The 17988-nt window shown below is 38.5% G+C and overlaps 1 long non-coding RNA gene across 3 annotated transcripts; it reads left to right on the top strand.

Annotated features, from left to right (window-relative positions):
• Positions 1–103: 103 nt before the first annotated feature.
• Positions 104–16866, top strand: LOC104602071 (uncharacterized). Of its 3 annotated transcripts, none has more exons than XR_016077593.1 (4): positions 104–733; positions 1075–1187; positions 1276–1613; positions 15964–16866. It is a non-coding gene; the product is annotated as an uncharacterized LOC104602071 (long non-coding RNA). The 3 variants fall into 3 exon arrangements; XR_016077592.1 differs by having other exon boundaries at positions 105–733; positions 16478–16866; XR_016077591.1 differs by lacking the exon at positions 15964–16866 and adding an exon at positions 15365–15912 and having other exon boundaries at positions 105–733.
• The last annotated feature ends 1122 nt before the right edge of the window (positions 16867–17988 follow it).

The following is a 17988-nucleotide window of genomic DNA, read 5'->3' as shown; positions in this document are numbered from 1 at the left end:
ATGATTTCCACGTGTAAACAATGCATGAAAGACAAGTCTCTCTCCCTCCATTTTGCATGCATAGCGCGTGTCACTATTTCTCCACTTCTCTCCTTAGTCCTCACCCCGCGTTCTCTCTCTACTGATTTCAAAACTGAAGTCAATTCGCCGCTACTTCTGCTCTTCGACTACTCGCCATCATCAACACTGCCATATTGAAACCCTAGCCCCAACCTGAACTGCTCGAGGACGAGGACTCGCTTTCGCCATGGTGAGATCGAGAGATCGATCCCAGCTGTTTCTCATCCTCCTCTCTGCCATGATTTTCGCCTCCATCTCTTGAGCTCGTCGATTGCAAGCTTCTCAATAGTCTTAAACTTGCCAACAATCGTCTCTCCGATTCAATCCCTTATGAACTCTCCCGTCTTACTCGTCTCAAGAAGTTCTCGGTTGCTAATAACCATCTCTCTGGTACGATTCCCTCCTTCTTTTTCGATTTCGATGCTGCTGGCTTCGACGGCAACAACGGGCTCTGCGGTAGTTCTCGGTTGATAATAACCATCTCTCTGGTACGATTCCCTCCTTCTTTTTCGATTTCGATGCTGCTGGCTTCGACGGCAACAACGGGCTCTGCGGTAGTTCTCTTGAGTCCAACTGTGGGGGTTTGAGCAAGAGGTCAAGTACCACATAAAGCAGACGAAAAAACCGGTACCTGAAGATAGGCCCCTCAAGAAACCGACTCTTCTGGCAATCGGTATATATTTAATTCTGTACACGTCTATGCATATATTTAAAAATGGATGAGGTTTATAGCATTTAGAAACTGTCTGTCATAAATATATATCTTGTAGGCTTATTATTTCCTTGCCGTTACCGTACTATCATTCGAATTGTTTGAAACTTCTGGTAGAAACCAAATGCATTCTAATGGTGGAGTTGGATTGCTATCAAATAAGCTATTTGCACACAAACATACATTTATTATTTTTCCTTCTCTTTATTCAAGCCATGGATGAATTCTTGTTTATCGGTGGAAGCTATGTCTCGACTATGAAAAACAACACCCTTCTCTACATTATTCTGTTTTATTTGCAGGTATGGAGGGTGGTTTCGACAACCATGAACCTGAATATGAAGAATCCCATAACATTGTCATATTGCCAGAAATTGTCTAGCTTTCGTTTCCTTCCGTAGAGTTGCCAGAAAAGGTAATTGTAGTTTCTCATTATTTATTATATCAAAAGAGAATATGTTTGGTTGTAATTGCCAAGACATGCCTATGCTTCGAAATTGCAGGTCATAGTGGCAGTTGATGTTATCTTAATGGCTGAAAGTGCTGAGCGAAAAGAGCAAGTAGCAGCATGGACAGCTGATAAGAAGCAAGTCAGTGCTTATGCCATGAATCTTTCAACAGATTGACAATGGGGTCATTGTCCCTCCATCTGGGTGGAAATGTGCTAAGTGTGACAAGACTGAAAACCTATGGTTGAATCTAACTGATGGGATGATCCTTTGTGGGAGGAGAAATTGGGATGGTAGTGGTGGAAACAACCATGCTATTGAACACTACAAAGAAACTAATTACCCCCTTGCAGTAAAGCTTGGCACTATAACTGCTGATTTGGAAGGAGCAGGTAATACCTACATGTTTCTTTAGCAACGGCACTTTATCTAGCCCAACCTATAGTGTTAGAATAACTTTTCTAAATGTGTTTCCATCCATTTTGCTTTAAAAGGAGTCAGTATGAATTTCCAGTAGACACATTACAAGAGAATGCAAAGCTATAAACCAAAAGCTCTTCTATTGTTGACTGTTGCTAATTCTTTTTGAGCATCTCATTTATCTCAATCCATGGATAAGTAGTTATGTTTTATCAATAAATTTTCTTATAGCCCTGTTTTCTGTTGGTTTTGCAAAGAAAATTATCTCTACGTCTCTCATGTTTTGATGGAAACCATCTCTTTTCTTTCTTTCAATTTTATTAAGGTCTAGGCATCTAAATATTAATCTACACAAGTTTGCTGCTGCTATTTGAAGCAAATGCCTTTTCTTTCTGTATTTCAGCCTAAATTTGACAGTAATTTTTTTGATTGGAAAAGTAGTTTTATTTATTAAACTTAAAACAGGTTACAAGTGTTTTAGGCTTTTAGCTACTTTGTATTCCAGAGTACTAAATGAAGAATTTATCAAGAAGAATAAACAAGGTAGACAAGAGGATCAGCCCTCAAAGTACAACTTGGCATAGATGCCGAGCTAGAACTGTGACAAAGAGATACAACAGTTAATCCCCATTAATGTCTCCATGAAGAGAAAGTCATCCATCTATTATCTGATGTGATCATTAGAATATTCATAAAAGTCTTTAGAAATAAGTGACCACCTAATCAATGGTTCTTAAATCTCCCAATTAAAACCTCTATGGTGCTGCTTTTAAGATCAAAGATAATACTGTTCCTGTTCTTCCAGATTCATGAGCATATTGTGAAAAGCAGAAGGTTCCAAAGGATTGTACTTATTTTAAAATATCCTTTTGAAAGCCATGAAAGCAACAGTATTTGATTTCCTGGGATCAGCCAAGTAAAGAGCCAGCTGAAGTGACACTAAACCTCATAAGTCACCTTGCAATGAATCAGAAACTATGGAACTTATTCACTATCTTACTGATGTAGGCAACACATCTTGGTCAGCATCATGCCTTTAGAGATCAAGTGATTGAACTTAGCAAAAAAAGATCAGGTGATTGATTGTTAGCATTCTGTCCAAAACTGCAGTATACAAGAAGAATGGTACCTTGGACGGGACATGGGCATTCCAGATAACCTTCAAGGGAAGAGTCCTGAAGGGGGGCAATTATGGAATTCTAGAAGGAACTCAATGAAGAAACCTTCATCTTTAGTAAGCTTCCAGATTCTTGTGTCATGCTTCTTTTCACAAGGAGAGCAGGGTGGTTACCTCTCAATCATTTATGTTCCATCTCAGCCTTGGGTCCACACCACCTGGCCAGCCTCTACTTCATAACAGTCACCATTGGAAATTTTTCTGCACCAATATGGAGCAGATTCTTGTAGGCTTCAACAAGAGGTCCATCACCGTACCAAGAATCTGTCCAGAACAGAATGTGAGAGCCTTCACCAGCTTTAGATGTCATGTGTTTGAGGAACTGTCCCTAAACTTGCATTGTTCCTTTCCACAAATTGCTGCCATGGGGGATTGTTGCCTGGCATGAGTAACACCTAAACTGAGGAAAACCATATTTACCACAGATAACTTTCCTCCGTAGATGCTCTTGTTCTTCACTAAAACACCAAAACCATTTAGGAGGGCTTTATTCGTAGCACTTAATGGCCTGGTGCCCATCTCTTCGCTTGCTTTCTTCTTGCCTGTGACCATGCCACAAGGTGGAACTTCTGATTGCCAGGACCATTCCACGGAAAATCATTTTCCATCTCTAAAACAATCACTACAGAGACAAGCATGTAGAAACCATCCATGTTTCTCCATGCTTTTCAACAAGGTTATCTTCCTGCATTTGAAAATATAACCATCAATGGGAATTGGGAAGAAGGTGGTCCCAATTAGAAGTACTTGAATGAATGGGGAATATGCTATTGCTTAATGCCCTGAAGAACACCTTGAAATTTATGTTGGATAATAGAACTGCCCAAGAATAACCCATCCATATTTAGGAGCCACACCTGCAGGGCCTTTTTTTTCCTTGGGGGAGGGGGTGGTGCTCCCATCTACATGATCTTAATGGAAGATGGATTAATTTGATGTGGAGGATCCAAGAGCTAAAAAAGTTGCTATTGGAAACTATATAAGTTCTTCACCAGAGAACAAATGGTCTCAACCGTTGATATCTTGATTACCCAACACTGCTAGAACATGGAGAAGAGACTCATGTTGAATGAGGTAAACAAGGAGGAGACCAAATGCGTTCACCAATATCAATAAAATTGTTTCTTAGCTATTTAGTTGCAAAAAGACTCATGTTGTTTCCTCTAAGAAGACTTTGTTATCTTTATAATAGGGTTGAGGAAGAGAGATAGGGAATGCCTTTTATGCATATAAGAGAGAGAGAGAGAGACCCTTGAAGAGGCTTTCGGGCATACTCAAATACAAAATAAATATAGGTAACCTATTTTTAAACTATGGATCTCAATTGCCATTTGTTAATCTAAATATTTGGACCATTTTTTGTACATAGGAGGCAATTGTTGTTAGCAACAGATTGGTGGAGCCACGACTGGTATTCCATATCTCAAAAAATGCACATTGTCCTACAAAAATTATATAGGGATTCACTTCTCTTTTGAATCATGGCAACATGAGGATATCTGATTGAAATGTTCAAATGACAAGTAAGCATGTTTTAGATTGTTGTGTTCTTTACCCTCTTTGAGAACCATTTTGGAATTTTTGTGAGTTATATTGTTAATATCTTCTTTTATGGAAATATTAGGTTGCAGTTGTTTCAATGTCATAGGGGTGAGGATGAGACCTACACAAATGGAAATATTAGGCTGCAATTCTTTCTTTTTCCGATGAATAATCTTCTTTATCCTTCAGAAATTTGTATTGATCTTATTTAAAGAAACACCTCTTTATATATAAACTATTTTTTCTTTATTCTATATTATTTCTATTACGAAGAATCAAGAACTTGGACTGCCAATATAATTGCTATCAATTTTCTTCATTTTTTATTCTCCCAATTATTCAGTATTATTCACCCGTGCTTAGCATGGGCGCCCCTCGCTAGTATATATATATATATATATTAAAGCGAAAGGGGTGCTCTCCCCTTTCGCAAAACGGAATCTTACTATTCAACACCGTAGTTGAACAGCTTCTCCATTGCATGAGAGGCAAATGCCTTTCTGTTGGAAAACGTGGGGTTACTAGTGTAGATCTATATTTGGTAGTTGTGTAAAAATAGAATTGTATATATTCCTAGGATTGTGGAAGGATTGATTAGAAAGTTTTTCTTTCTATTTCTTTCTTTCTATTCTTGTACTTTCTATTTTCTTTTCTTTCTATTTTTCTACTTTCTATTTTCTTTTCTTTCTATTTTTTTCTTCTTTCTATTTATTGCAGTAACTTACTGTATAAATATGCCGATTGGCAATAGAATGAAATACATCAGTATTCTACCATTCCAAAACATGGTATCAGAGCTCTAGGTTTGTCAACCTTGAGTTTTTTTTTGGCCTTAATTGCCAGTTTTTCGTGTTTTTCTCTTCTGGCCTTCAGTGTTGATCTGTAACCAGAAGTGTTCCTTTATTCTCCTTTATTCCGGCCAATTCTTCCTTCCTTTATTCTCCTTTCCTGCTGGCCTTATTTTTTCTCCATTAACAATGGCCGACATGACTGCAACAAGTGCTCCCGTCCAAACCGATGAAGGAGCAACAAATTCTCATCCTCACACTGGTGATTTGCAGAATATTCAGACAACATATAGACTGAATGGATAGAACTACTTGAAGTGGTCACAACTAGTGCGTTCCTATTTGAAGGGAAAAGGAAAAATTAGTCACCTTCTTGGAACAGGGCCAAAGTTGGGCGAGCCAAATTTTGATGCTTGGGATGAAGAGGACTCCATGATTATGTCATGGTTGTGGAGTTCAATGACACCCGAGATCAGTGATACTTGTATGTTTCTTCCCTTTGCAAAGGCTATTTGGGATGCTGTCCGACAAACCTATTCCAAATCCCATGACGTTGCTCGTGTCTGTGAGGTCAAAGTGAAGACAATGGCGGCCAAACAAGGGAGCAGAAGTGTTGCAGAGTATGCAAATCTGCTGCAAAATTTGTGGCATGAGCTTGATCATTATCGGGTCCTTGAGACAAAGTGCCCCAATGATGCTATGATCTTGAAGAATTTTATTGAAAGAGATAGGGTGTATGATTTTTTGGTCGGACTGAATGCTGAATTTGATCAGGTCTGAATACAAATTCTTGGCAAAGAAGAAGTGCCTCCATTGAATGAAGTCGTAGCCCTTGTTAGAGCTGAGGAAAGCCGCCGTGGAATCATGCTTGAGCCTAAAGATCCCGAAGGCTCAGCCATGGTGGCAAGGGGAGGAAGTTACAATGGTTCAAAGGGTGAGAACAATCACAACTTGGCTCGTGACACAACTACCCGTGACTCTAACGATAACCTCTGGTGCACCTATTGCAAGAAGTCCAAACACAAAAGATCGGTGCTGGAAACTTCATGGGAAACCTCCCACATCCAACAAGGAATGGGGAAATCGAGGAGTTTCAAAAGGAGTTCAACAGGCCCATAATGTCTCCACAACCCCGCAGCAAGAACACTCAAGTCAGGGACCATTTAATGATGAAGAAATTGAAAGGCTAAGGAGCTTCCTGAAATCCTTGAAACCAGGAAGTGGTTCTACCTCTCTTGCTCTCTCAGGTGAGTCTTTATCTCTAGGATTACATGCCTCGGTTAGTGTTTTTCCATGGATTCTTGATTTTGGAGCTACTGACCACATGACACCCTCTTCACTACATTTTCTCACCTATACACCATATCCTAGTAATAGAAAAATTTGTGTTGTTGATGGTTCTTTCACCACAGTGGCAGGGATTGGGAATATTCAAATTACTCCATCCCTATTGCTTAAAAATGTGCTTCATGTTCCTAAGTTATCCACTAGCCTTATCTCTATACATAAACTCACCAGGATGTGAACTGCAATGTTGTGTTCTTTCCTTCTTACTGTGTATTTCAGGACCAGGTTTCGGGGAAGAAGATTGGACTTGCTAAGGAAAGGGATGGACTCTACTACCTTGAAGCAACCAGCAAACCATCTCACGCTGTTATGCATGTCACACACGAGTCATTCTTATCTACCTCCAATAAAGATTTAATTTGGCGTCATCACTTCCGCTTTGGTCATCCTTCATTTCCTATTTTAAAAACAATGCTTCCTTCCTTGTTTAAAGGAATTAATGTTGAAACCTTTCATTGTGATGTTTTTGAACTTGCTAAGCACAAAAGGGTTTCTTTCCCAATCAACAATAATAGATCTTCAACTCCTTTTTATTTGATTTATTCGGATATATAGGGCCCTTCTCAAATTCCCAACATTACTGGTTTTAGATGGTTTGTCACATTTATTGACGACTGCACTAGGGTCACATGGATCTTTCTTCTTAAGTCTAAATCTGATGTGGGTACCATTCTTCCCAACTTTCATAACATGGTCCAAACTCAATTTGGTGTGAGAATTAAAAGGTTTCGATATGATAATGCTACAGATTATTTTAATTAGAATTTGTCCCCATTTTTTCAGAAAGAAGGCATTGTGCATGAATCCTCCTGTGTTAACACTCCCCAATAGAATTGGATAGCTGAGAGGAAAAATGGCCATCTTTTGCAAACCACCCGAACCTTTTTCTTTCAAAACCGTGTGCCAAAACAATATTGGGGGGAAGTTGTCCTTACTGCTGCATACACCATAAATAAACTACCATCTAATGTTCTTGACAACCGAAGCCCAATACAAGTCCTTTCTCAATTCTACCCTGATATTCGAACCTCAAATAATCTCACACCAAGAATTTTTGGCTGCACTGCCTTTGTTCATGTCCATAATAAGGGAAAATTGGATCCACGAGCAATCAAGTGTGTCTTCTTGGGATATTCCCCAACTCAGAAAGGTTATAAATGTTATCATCCAACCACCAGAAAATTCTTCACCTCCATCGATGTCACATTTGAGGAGGGACAATCCTTTTTCACTCAACCTTATCTTCAGCGGGGGCCCTCATTAATGGAAGATAAGGCCTCGGATCTACTCTCCTTAGATGTATTACCCTCCTCACAGTCATCCAATCGTCCAGAATCACATCCCTCTGAGTCACAATCCTTTGAGCCCCACATTCCCGAGTCTCAACAAGAGTCAAACAACCCGATCATTGAACCAAATTCAGACACTGTTAACCCCACCAATGATGTGCATGATGATGTGAGATATATGCAGGTTTACTCTAGGAGAAGAAATCCAGATCCTCAACTTGTGCAAGTCCAAGATTCAACTCCTAATCTTGGAACTGAGGGATATGCAGAACCTGAACCTGCACCTTCACAGTCTGAGTAGGACCTACCTATTGCACTAAGAAAAGGAACCAGAGAATGTACCAAACACCCATTGTACCCTTTAGCCAAATCTGTGTCGTTCCAAAGATTCTCTAAATCCCATAAAAGTTTTCTAGCCAGCCTTAACACCATTCCAATTCCTAATACTCTAGTCGAGGCACTTTCTAATAAGGAGTGGAGAAAAGCCATGAGAGTGGAAATGGAGGCACTAGAAAAGAACAACACATGGGAAGTTGTGGATCTACCAAGAAACAAGAAGATTGTAGGTTGTAAATGGGTGTTCACAATTAAGTACAAATCTGATGGGTCGTTAGAAAGGTACAAAGCACGACTGGTAGCCAAGGTATATACACAAACTTATGGGGTAGATTATCAGGAAACTTTTGCCCTAGTAGCTAAAATGAATACAATAAGGGTGTTGCTGTCTTTGGCTACTAACTATAATTGGGATTTGCAACAGTTTGATGTAAAGAATGCATTTCTCCATGGTGATCTAGAAGAGGAGATATACATGGACATTCCATCGGGTTTTGGAGAAGGCATTAAGGGGAACATAGTTTGTAGGTTGAAGAAAGCACTATACGGCCTCAAACAATCTCCGAGAGCATGGTTTGGAAGGTTTACAAAGGTGATGCTTAGTACAGGTTACAAGCAAAGTCAAGGTGACCACACATTGTTTATCAAACACACAACCTCAGGGGGAGTCATTGCACTATTAGTCTATGTGGACGATATAATCGTTACTGGGAATGATAAAAATGAGAATGAAGCATTGAAAAACTGCCTTTCCAGAGAATTTGAGATAAAAGACTTGGGGAGACTAAAGTATTTTCTCGGAATTGAAGTTGCACATTCTAAACAAGGCATCTTTATCTCTCAACAAAAGTATGTTGTTGATCTTTTGAGAGAAACAGGAAATATGGCACATAAACCAGCTTCCACGCCTATAGATCCCAATCATAAACTTGGAGAAGCCAGCGAGAATGCAAGTGTAGACAAGGAGATGTTCCCAAGACTGGTTGGAAAACTCATTTATCTTGCACATACACGGCCAGATATTGCATACGCTGTAAGTGTAATAAGTCAGTTTATGCATAATCCTAAAGAAGTTCATCTGCAGGCTGCTCATCGATTTCTGCATTATTTGAAAGCCAATTCAGGGAAAGGAATTTTATTAAGAAGAAATGGGGGACTGGCTCTTGAAGCATATACAAATGCCGATTATGCAGGGTCTCCAGTAGATAGACGGTCCACTTCTGGTTACTGTACCTTCTTGGAAGGAAACTTAGTAACTTGGAGGAGTAAGAAGCAAAATGTAGTGGCTCGGTCAAGTGTAGAGGCAGAATTCAGGGCTATGGCACAAGGAGTGTGTGAATTACTCTGGTTGAAGATAATTTTAGAAGACCTGAAGATTCCACGAGAAGAGCCTATGAAACTATATTGTGACAACAAGTCAACCATCAATATTGCTCACAATCCTGTTCAACATGACAGGACGAAGCACATCGAAATTGACTGACACTTTATAAAAGAGAAACTGGACAACAAGTTGATTTGCACTCCCTATGTATCTACAAAAGGACAACTGGCAGATGTACTTACTAAAGGGCTCAATAGTACAGACTTTAGAAGAATTATAGCCAAGCTGGGAATGGAGGATCTCTATTCACCAACTTGAGGGGGAGTGTTGGAAAACGTGGGATTACTGGTGTAGATGTATATTTGGTAGTTAGCATTTATATTTGGTAATTGTGTAAAAATAGAAATATGTGAATATGTTTTCCTAGGATTGTGGAAAAATATAATTCCTTAAATATAAGGATTGATTCCTTTAATTATAGGGATTGATTTAGAAAGTTTTTTTCTATTTATTGCTTCAACTTACTGTATAAATATGCTGATTGGCAATGGAATGAAGCAGATCAGTTTTCTACCATTTCAAACGCAAACAAGAGGATCACCCAAGAAAACTTACCATCCTGTTGTAGACCTTTGAGTGCCTAGGCACTCTGCCTACTCAACATCGGTATAAGCAAATAAGTCCAAGGAAGATGATGATGAGGAAAACATGCATTCAGACAAAGTACCACAAATGTATCTAATAATCCTAAGGATAACGGATATATGTGGTTGTCAAGTTGATGGGCTAACCACTTGGACAACATAGGAAGGGACAAGTCATGGTAAGATAAATAAGACTACCCACAAGCTGCTGATATAATGTAGCATCTGTAAGAGGTTCACCATCATCTTTAGAGAGCTTCAGATTGATTTCAAGAGGGGTGTCAACCTGCTTTTCATTTGTCAGATGAGCCAATGTGACTTAATCTATAGTGCACTTCTATTGGTTGACAAAATTGCCCTGAGAAGACCAAGTTACCATAAAGCCCAAAAAATAGGTAAAAAGACCAAGATCCTTCATCTTGAAGGTCTTACTAAGAAGACCCTTCACATGAGTAATACCCTTGAGATCTCCAATAATAAAGATGCCATCCACGTATAAAAGCAAAAGAGTAATACCCTATGGCTGAGTATAGAGATCTCTTTACATGGCATCCAAAGGATGCCATCCACATATAAAAGCAAAAGAGTAATACCCTTCACATGTGTAAGACCCTTAAGATCTCTAATAAGGACTCTTAAAACTGACATCTGTAATAACAGAAGGAAATCTCTCAAACCAAGCTCTAGGAATTTGTTTGAGTCCATATGGAGATCTCTTTAGTTGATAGACCATGGTAAGATCATCACGATATCCTAGAGGGGGTTTCATAAATACCATCTCCTTCAAATGTCCATGTAGAAAAACATTCTTAACATCCATTTGATAAATGTCCCATTGTTTGACAATAGAGATGTCAAGCACAATGCGAACTATGGACAACTTGGCAACAGGAGCAAATTTCTCCTCATAATCAATGCCATACTCCTGTTTATATCCTTATACCACCAAACGAGCCTTGGACCTATCAATTTCACATAGTAGATCCATCTACTGCTAATGATGGAGGCAGCAGGAAGAGGAACCAAATCCCATGTAACATTTCTAGGAGGGCCTGAATTTCAGTGTTCAAAGCTTCTTTCCAATGCAGAATAGACAGCCTGCCAGTAAATCTTAGGAATCTCTGTAGATGACAAAATATCGGAAAAGGAGATATAGGGTGGAGAGAAACCATAGCGGTTAGGAGACTTAGAAATGCAAGTAGAGAGACATAAAGGTGGAGGAGAAGAGGGTAAGGCATCAGAATAACAAGTAGGAAGAGAACTTACAGTGTCATCATTGGAGGAGTTACCTTGAACTGATAGTGTTGGAGCTAGGGCAATAGGTTCTTGACCAGTTGTCCACCTTCTTGCATACTGAATAAGAGATGGAGCAAGACCTGATGAGCAGTCCAAAGAACTTGTAGTATCAAAGGAGCACAGAACCGAAAAAGGAGTAGGACACTTTGCAATATGACTAAAAAAGGAGATATTTTCAAGAATCACTACATTTCTAGAAATCTTGATTCGACAAACTTGAGGATCATAACAAATAAATCCTTTGTGGTCGGAGTTATATCCTATAAAGGCACACATGATAGACTAAGGATGAGCTTAGTCTGTTCATGGGGAAGAGGTGGACAAAGCACATACACCCAAAAACATGAAGAGAAGAGAAGTCTGGTGGCTAATGAAACAATGTTTGGAATGGAGAAGTATTACCAAGAACTAAGGAATCAAATTAATAAGATGACTACCTCCACCCAAAAGGAAGTAGGACCATGGGAATCCTACAACAAGGTTCTCACCAGTTTTTGCGTTCTGCAACCCCATTCTGTTGTAGAGTGCCACGGCATGACTTTGGTGAATGTATACCAACAAATAAATCCTTTGTGGTCGGAGTTATATCCCATAAAGGCACACATGATAGACTAAGGATGAGCTTAGTCTGTTCATGGGGAGGAGGTGGACAAAGCACATACACCCAAAAACATGAAGAGAAGAGAAGTCTGGTGGTTAATGAAACAATGTTTGGAATGGAGAAGTATTACCAAGAACTAAGGAATCAAATTAATAAGATGAACAACTGTACAAGCTACCTCCACCCAAAAGGAAGTAGGACCATGGGAATCCTACAACAAGGTTCTCGTTCTGCAACCCCATTCTGTTGTAGAGTGCCACGGCATGACTTTTGTGAATGTATACCTTGTTCCCTTAGAAAAAAAATTGGAAGTCTCCGTCAATGTATTGCCCCCCTAAATCTAAATGGAATATTCCCACAGTTGTGTCAAATTGGTTCTTCAGCAGAGCAAGAAAAAGTTTAAACATAGAAAAGCTTCTAATTTCTATGTAATGAAGTATATCCAAATATAGCAAGTACAATCATCAACAAAAATCACAAAATATTTGTAGCCCAACCGTGAAGTCATGGGTGACAACTAAACATTACTCTAAATCAACTTAGAAAGGAACGCAATAATGCACATCATAAATAGAAAAAAGGCAAAATATGACTTTTACTCAAACTACAAGAAATGCATGATTTATTTTTTTAGTAGTCAATAAAAAAGGAAGTTTATTAATAGAAAAAGTACATTTGATAGTGATACTAATGAGATATCACTAGAAAAAAAAATGCATGATTTATTAACATGAGCAAAATGTGAATAAACTCACCGATGTACCATATTACTGTAGTTCATATTGTATTGTATCTCTTATTTTATTATTTTCTCTTCAGCCCTGCAAAGGACTTTCTATAAATATTTTATTTGTTGCCCTACAAGGGCCACTCTGTAAATTCTCTAATTCCATTATCTATATAAAGGCCCATTGGGGTAGTGATACAGGAGCTAAAGAGGCAAAATTGGAATTTTATGAAATTTTATGTATTTCTGTATTTTCTTGGATAGTAGGGGTATTTTTGTGATCAATTATTTAACTGAACAGGAGTTGATGAGAAAAGAGATTAGCAAAAATCATTCCAGTGGCTTCTCCTTCCTATTTGTGGTACTGATTGGTCTTGTCAGTTATGTCATAAATAGAGGATGTTGAAGTCCAAAGACCAAATATCATTCATCTTTTGAGAATGTTGAATGATCTTCTTGGTCAAAGTCATTGGCTTCGATGGCTGTAATGGCTTCTTGGAAGAATTAGAGATAAAATAGGGAGAAGAAGAGAGAAAATACTTTGAATCACTCACAGGGTGCCTAGAATCACTCTAGAGCATGGGAATCACTCACCATAGCTTGCATAAGCTGAAGAAACTCAATATAATTTATAGACTCTAAACTCATAATAATCCTAGGAGTCAAACTGTTAAACTCATAATAGTCTTAGGAGTCAAACTGTTAGACTCAATAATCCTAGTAGGACTCAGACTAAGCCATCATATCCTATTTCAATTCAAAGAACACTCAATAACTCTAATCCTACTTATGCAATGACTCTAAAATTTTAAACTTAAACAAACTATAACTAAAAAAATGAAACCCTATCAATGGATCCCACATAAAATTGCTAAATGACAAAAATACCCCTACTATCCAAAAATACAGAAATGCATAAATTTTCATAAAATTCTAATTTTGCCTCTTAAGCTCTTGTAGGGTCAAAGTATCCATTTCTTCACCCTAGAATTCTGTATTCTTTGGGTTTGTTGACATGGTATCAGAGCAGGCTGCTCTATAATTTCTGTTCTTTCCTTGCTCACTTGTTGGCCATATTAGGGGTATTGTTCTCTGGGTGTTTCAACTTGTGTTAGGGCTGTTCTCTTCAACCCTAATCCTAGTTCTCTTTGGAGGCTTTTATTTGGGAGGATACCTGACTAGTTGTGTCACCCATATCTGTTTTTCTTCTCACTCAGAAAATCTTTCGGTTCTGACAAGTCTTGGAGGAGTTCTGGTCTTCTCTACTGGGTGGGAGCTGTCAACAAACCCAGAGCAGAATACAGAATTCTGGGGATGAAGAATGTATGATTCGACCCTACCCCAAGGGTCCTTTATATAGAAAGTGAAATTAAAGAAATTACAAAGAGGCCCGTAGGGCAACACAATTTAGAGAATTTATAGAGAGGCCCTTGCAGGGCTGAAGTGAAAATAATAATAAATAAGAAAACAATACAAAAAGGACTACAATAAAATGGTACATCAAGGAGTTTCTTCACACTCCCCCCCAAACTGATGTAGAGGCATGAGCATCAGTTTGCTTACTAGAAATAAGTGTCTGGATCTCGTCATGGCCTTTGTGAAGATGTTAGCAACTTGCATATCAAAGGCAACATGAGGGAGAGAGATAGAGTTTGCAAGAAAACAGGTCACGGATAAAGTGGTAGTCCACCTCAATATGTTTTGTCCTTTCATGAAAGACAAGATTAGAAGCAATCTTAATGGCACTAGTGTTATCCGCATACAGAGGAATGGGCATAGGAGAGGAATGTCCTAACTCCTGAAATAAAGATTGAAGCCAAACAACTTCACTACAAACAGATGACATTGTCCTCTACTCTGCTTCCGTAGAGGACTTGGAAACAATCAGTTGTTTCTTGCACTTCCATGATATTAGAGAGTCACCCATGAGGACACACCACCCTGAAGATTCCACGAGAAGAGCCTATGAAACTTTATTGTGATAACAAGTCAGCCATCAATATTGCTCACAATCCTGTTCAACATGACAGCGAAGCACATCAAAATTGACCGACACTTTATAAAAGAGAAACTGGACAGCAAGTTGATTTGCACTCCCTATGTGTCTACAAAAGGACAACTGGCCGGTGTACTTACTAAAGGGCTCAATAGTATAGACTTTCGAAGAATTATAGCCAAGCTGGGAATGGAGGATCTCTATTCACCAGCTTGAGGGGGAGTGTTGGAAAATGTGGGGTTACTAGTGCAGATCTATATTTGGTAGTTGTGTAAAAATAGAATTGTATATATTCCTTGGATTGTGGAAGGATTGATTTAGAAAGTTTTTCTTTCTATTCTTGTACTTTCTATTTTTTTTTCTTTCTATTTATTGCAGTAGCTTACTGTATAAATATGCCGATTGGCAATAGAATGAAATACATCAGTATTCTACCATTCCAAAACACTTTCTCCTCTCACCACTTATCTCTCCCTCCATTTTGCATGTAATAGCACGTGTCTATTCTTTTTTTCTTGTCCATTCCAAAACACTTTCTCTTGTTCTCACTTTCTTCTTCTGCTCCGTCCACTCCCATTCTTCTTCTCTGTCTCTCATCCTATTTCTCTCTTCCATATGCCTGAAACTTCACAGAATTACATTTGGTTTATTTACAGAGAACGTCGCAAGTCATCTCTAGAAGTACTGGCTTTACCTGAAGAGGATGCAAGGACTTTTCGGTAGTGGCGGTGGTGGTGTTGGGGCGGCGGGATTACCTCCTGCTGATCCTGCGATGGATCATTTGTTTACCAGTGAACTTCTGGGTTCAGAAAAAAATTGATATAGACGGGTTTTCAGTTCAAAGGACAGATCAGTGGAACAAGGAAAGAGGAGAGCAGACAAAATAGAAACACACAGAGAAAGAGAGGAAGTGAAAAGCAATGAAGAAGAAGAAGAATGAAGTTTTTTCAGAGCTTGAACTTTCTCCACTTTCTTTAGTTCCTACGCTAACGTAATCCACTCAGACATCAGAGTAGCTCTATGGCTGGTCCCGTCACTATCTTTCTTCAACTTCTTTCCGTTATACATTTATATTCCAAAAACTTGTATGGAGTGGTTGGGATTACACTGTTAAGCTAAAGTGGCATAACATTTTGGCTATACATGCTTCCAAGTTTACAGATGAATAGTTGAAACGACCAGTGAAAACCTATTTTTGCTTAAATGCTCTCTCTGAGTTCCATGTACAGAAATCTAATAGCATCCTTGGCTTCAGGTGGAAGTTCTTCATGTACAGAAAAAAAATCTCCTTCTAAGAGTGAAAATCTTCATGTGGAAGTTCTTATGGGAAGGGCTGTTAACCAAAGACAGGTGTTCTTCGTGGCTGCAACCAGAAGAATTAACTTGCTCCTTAAGCAAACCAAAGAAACATTTGAACACCTCTTCTTCACATGGCCTTACGCGCGAGCAATATGGCTTCAAAATCTCTCGGGCCTCAATCCAGATAAAATCAAAGAAAAACCACCCCATGAAATCATTCTGAATTGGTTAAGGGCGAGAAAATTTACTGTCTTCTGTACAGTAAGCATAACTCTATATCTGATTTGGAAGGCTCGAAACAACCTAATGTTTAAGATTATTCTGATGAGCCCCCTTGAACTGCTGAACAGCTTGCGAAGCTATCAGCTTGACACTTCCATGCAAAACAACAATACATGTATTGCTGCTCCCTAGCTTGAATCTCACGCAAAATGTGTTACAGGTTGATGGATCTTTTGACCCTTTAACAGGAACTACAGGAAGAAGTTTCATCTTCAAACGTGCAACAGGTGAAACCATTGCTGAAGGGAGGCCATACTGGGCGGTTTCATGCTACGATTCAGAGATAAGAGCTTTAATAGCGGATCTTGAAGCAGTTTCTACCTTAACTGATCAAGACATATATATATATACAGTGACTCCGAGAAGTTAGTACGTTTTCTGAGTAGCAAAGAAGCACCTGGATCGAGCAGCTCCATTAGCCAAAGCTCAGAAAGCTTATATAACTTTTTGCTAAGACACTTTTTGTTCATGTAAATAGAAGTCTAAACAGAGCTGCTCAAGCATTGACTTATTCTGCTTGTAAAGGACAAATGGTCATAAAAATCAGCGTGCCTGCTTTTTTTTTGTGTTTGATAAACATTAGGATGGACATTCTATGAAATTAGAAGGCATACAAAAGACATACGGACAATAAAAGAGATTAATAATAAAAAATAGTGATCATGGAGACATATTAGATTAGACAAATCTAGTCCAAAATATTTATTAAATTAGATTTGACCTGATTCATTTGTAATAAATTTATATTGGATTAAGCCAATTCATGGTGTGGTGTATAGATAAAAGATAAGAATATAGGTGTCAATGTACTAGGTTAGGTTTGGGCTGAAACTAATCCTAAAAGTTGAAGGGTGTATAGAAGGCTCTTCTTAGCTTGCAAAATGGAATTTTTAATTCATAAATTAAAATCTGAGTCTTGTATAAAGTGAGATTGCGAGAATTATGGTTTTTAAAACTGAACCGGTCAGGGATCTGGTTACCGGTTTGAATGGTCTAACCATTTGACTTGAACAACTGACCTGTTTTAACAAAAAAATTAAAAATTTTGAAAAATGGTCAAAACTGTTTGGATGGTTAATCGGCCGGTTCAGCAATTTGTTGATCAAAATCAATGATTTTGAGGAAAAATGGAACCGGTCAGGTTTCGGTTTTTCTGATCCGACCATCCCATCCGGTCTGGTTTTGAAAACCATGGCAAGAATGACGAGTTTAACGGATAGATATACAAAAAGTTCTTTGTATCCAATGTGTAATATGAGAAGTTTTCTTTTAACCGATGGGATACCCAAAAATCACTTGTGCCCAATGTGTAATTACCAGGTTGAGAGGTTTTCTTTTAACCAGCAGGATAACTTCTTTTAACCAGCAGGATAACTGAAAATCTCTTGGGACCAATGTGTAATGTCATGCCGAGAGATTTACATTTAACGATGCTCTAGTTAAAATCTCTTGGGACCAATGTGTAATGCTGAGAGGTGGGTGGTAATTTTTCACCCAATATCTAATCCACCTAACCCGCCCATTTACTTGGTGGGTTCTGTGACTCAACCCGTACATTTAAATGGGTTGGGTTGGGTTGGGTTGTGGATAACCATTGGGTTAACTATTATAGACATAAGTATTAATTTCTTAGTTTTTTTTTTCTTCATTTGAATTAAATAATTTATAATTGATGTATTATTTTTTATTAATTATTAAC

The sequence above is a fragment of the Nelumbo nucifera genome, chromosome 6 (assembly GCF_055504915.1).
Source record: "Nelumbo nucifera cultivar China Antique chromosome 6, China Antique-T2T, whole genome shotgun sequence".
Taxonomy (NCBI): Eukaryota; Viridiplantae; Streptophyta; class Magnoliopsida; order Proteales; family Nelumbonaceae; genus Nelumbo; species Nelumbo nucifera.
Note: the sequence above shows the minus strand (reverse complement) of the source record. Positions and strands in the feature narration are given on the sequence as shown.